This window comes from Oculina patagonica, chromosome 2, assembly GCF_052425735.1.
Source record: "Oculina patagonica isolate OP01 chromosome 2, crgOcupat, whole genome shotgun sequence".
Lineage (NCBI taxonomy): Eukaryota > Metazoa > Cnidaria > Anthozoa > Scleractinia > Oculinidae > Oculina > Oculina patagonica.
The window spans coordinates 18,406,446-18,409,976 of record NC_135759.1 but is presented as its reverse complement, the minus strand read 5'-3'; positions in this window follow the sequence as shown (position 1 = coordinate 18,409,976).

The window sequence follows — 3,531 nt, the reverse complement described above, 5'->3', positions numbered from 1 at the left end:
GCACTTTCTTATTCGATTCTTTTTGACCTTGAGTGAAAAGTAGAATGAATCCACGTGATGGTGGTTTTTCAAAAAGAACTTAGCTGTACATTTCAAGTCTCAAACTGGCCGGTTTTGCTGGATCCGGAGTGCAAAAAAGCGGCTAGCGTTAATCTACCTAGTGTTATTTTAAGTAAAGGGCCCAAAATTGGCATTTCCAGGGGTTCATTTGTCACGTTTTTATTTGATTCTTTTGGAACTGAAGTGTAAATTAGAATGAATCAACGTGATGGCAGTTTTCCAAAAAGACCCAAACTGTACATTTCGAGACTCAAACTGGCTTGTTTTATCAGATCTGGAGTGAAAATAAGCGTTAATCTTTCTGGTTGTACTTCAAGACAAGGGCCAAAAATCGTCACTTTCAGTGACTCATGTAGCACTTACTTATTCGATTCTTTTAAACTTGGAGTGAAAAAAGAATGAATCCACGTGATGGCGGTTTTCCAAAAAATTCCAAAGTGTACATTTTAAGTCTCAGACTGGCCAGTTTTGCTAGATCTGGAGTGGAAATAAGATTTAATCTGCGTGGTGATATTTCAATAAGAGGGCCCAAAATCGTCATTTTCAGTGTCTCATGTGGTACTTTCTTATTCGATTCCTTTTGACATTGAGTGAAAATTAGAATGAATCCACGTGATGGCGGTTTTTAAAAGAGACCCAGAGTGTACATTTCAAGTCTAAAACTGGCCGGTTTTGCTGGATCTGGAGTGAAAATACGATTTAATCTACGCGGTGGTATTTCAACACAAGGACCCAAAATCGTCACTTGCAGTGGCTCATGTACACTGTAGCACTTTGTTATTCGATTCTTTAAGACCTGGAGTGAAAAAAAGAATGAATCCACGTGATGGCGGTTTTTCAAAAAGACCCAAAATGTACATTTCAAGTCTCAAACTGGCCAGTTCTACTAGATCGGGAGTGAAAATAAGATTTAATCTACGTGGTAGTATTTCAACACAAGGGCCAAAATCGTCACTTTCAGTGGCTTATGTAGCACTTTCTTATTCGAGTCTTTTTGACCTTGAGTGAAAATTAGAATGAATCCACGTGATGGTGGTTTTTCCAAAAAGACCCAAAATGTACATTTCAAGTCTCAAACTGGCCAGTTCTACTAGATCGGGAGTGAAAATAAGATTTAATCTACGTGGTAGTATTTCAACACAAGGGCCCAAAATCGTCACTTACAGTGGCTTATGTAGCACTTTCTTATTCGAGTCTTTTTGACCTTGAGTGAAAATTAGAATGAATCCACGTGATGGTGGTTTTCCAAAAAGACCCAAAGTGTCCATTTCAAGTCTCAGACTGGCCAGTTTTGCTAGATCTGGAGTGGAAATAAGATTTAATCTACGTGGTGGTATTTCAAAAAAAGGGCCCAAAATCGCCATTTTCAGTGGCTCATGTAGAACTTTCTTATTCGATTCTTTTTGACCTTAATTAGAATAAATCCACGTGATGGCAGTTTTTCAAAAAGACTCAAACTGTACATTTCAAGTCTCAAACAGGCCAGTTTTGCTAGATCTGGAGTGAAAATAAGATTTAATCTACGTGGTGATATTTCAACACAAGGGCCCAAAATTGTCATTTCCAGGGGCTCATTTGTCACTTTCTTATTTGATTCTTCTGGAATTGAAGTGAAAAGTAGAATGAATCAACGTCATGGCGATTTTCCAAAAAGACCCAAATCTCAAACTGGCCGGTTTTGCTGGATCTGGATTATTTCAACACAAGGGCCCAAAATTGTCATTTTCAGTGTCTCATGTAGCACTTTCTTATTAGATTCTTTTTGACCTTGAGTGAAAAGTAGTACATTTCAAGTCTCAAAGTGGCCGGTTTTGCTGGATCTGGAGTGAAAATAAGCTTTAATCTACGTGATGGTATTTCAACACAAGGACAGTCTCAAAATCGTCATTTCCAGGGGCTAATTTGTCACTTTCTTATTTGATTCTTTTGGACCTGGAGTGAAAATAAAGATAAATCCACGTGACGACGGTTTTCCATAAAGACCCAAACTGTACATTTCAAGTCTCGAAGTGTTTGGTATTGCTGGATCTGGAATGAAAATAGACGTTAATCTGCTTGGTGGTATTTCAACACAGGGGGACAAAATTGTCATTTCCAGGGGTTCAATTGTCACTTTCTTAGTTTAATTCTTTTGGAACTGAAGTGAATATTAGGATGAATGCACGTGGTGGCGATTTTCCAAAAAGACCCAAACTGTACATTTCAAGTGTCAAACTTGTTGGTTTTACTAGATCTGTAGTAAAATAAGCTTTATTTATGTGGTGGTATTTTAACCCTTAAAGTTTCGTTTATACTGAAGTGTTTTTTCCGAGTCATTTTCCACTACAGAGGCCCCCAGGCTAACATCATTATTTTTTTTGGAGGGGGGGGGGGGGATGAAAAATATTGAAAAAAATTGTTTGCAGGGCCTGGAAAGACAAAATAAATTTTTTGCAAACACGATATGTATAACAAAAAATAGTAAAAATTTCGAAAAAAAATGTTTGCAGAGATGCATAAACTAAAAAAAAAAGTTTGCAGAGGAAAATTTTTCATCCCCCCCCCCCAAGAAAATAATGGTCCGTCCCTAAGCTAAAATGGTGGGGTAGAAGAAACCAGAGGTGAGAGATGATTTGAAGATGATTGGAACGCCAAAAACATTTGTATCAAAACATGGTGGTTCATGCCCGTGAGCTACTCAAAAAGGATATGTACGGGGAGGCTCCGCCCAAAGGTCCAACCCCTTACCCTTATATATACCATTCTGACAGAAAAAGCTCCCCTTTCGTATACCTTTTACTGAAAAAAGGTACCCCTTTCATATACCGAAAAGACATGAGATATGCCTAAAACGGGAAGTATTGATGCCATTTTTATGTAGCGTTTAATACATTTCAATGATACCGCCATAAGGTGTGCCTGTTCGAAATATTTTAATTGAAAACCCTTTTAAATACCGTAAATGACCTATATCTTTACCCTTTCATAAACCTAAACTTGCGAAATCCCTACCCTTTTATATACCTTAGGCATAAAAAAAGGTACCCCTTTCGGGCGGAGCCTTCCCGTATAGGTTATTATAGGGAGTACCCCCGGGGGTGTATAAGTGAAGTTGTCTCTCTGGCCGTTCCGTGGATGTATTCCAAGACCTACCAAGGCAATTTGGGCAACTTTTGACTATCAAAGAATGCAGTCGGTGCAGTATTTTGCCGGTAGGATTGGGTGGCTCGACACATAAAAAACATATGAAATAGAGGTAAGTGGACCTCCATTTCGCCGACAAGGCAGTTTACCCAGGATTCCTTTCGGTCATTCGATAAGGAAATTACAGATTTGCAGGCATTGCTCTAAGTAAAGTTTGCTTCGAGCCTAGTGGCCCATACAGGCCGGAGCTTATCCCGGTTTCCGTAGTTAAGCGACTGAGAGTATTGCTACTCCCCCCTGGATGGGATGCTAGTCCATCGCAGGGTTCGCAGGCATTGCTCTAATCCA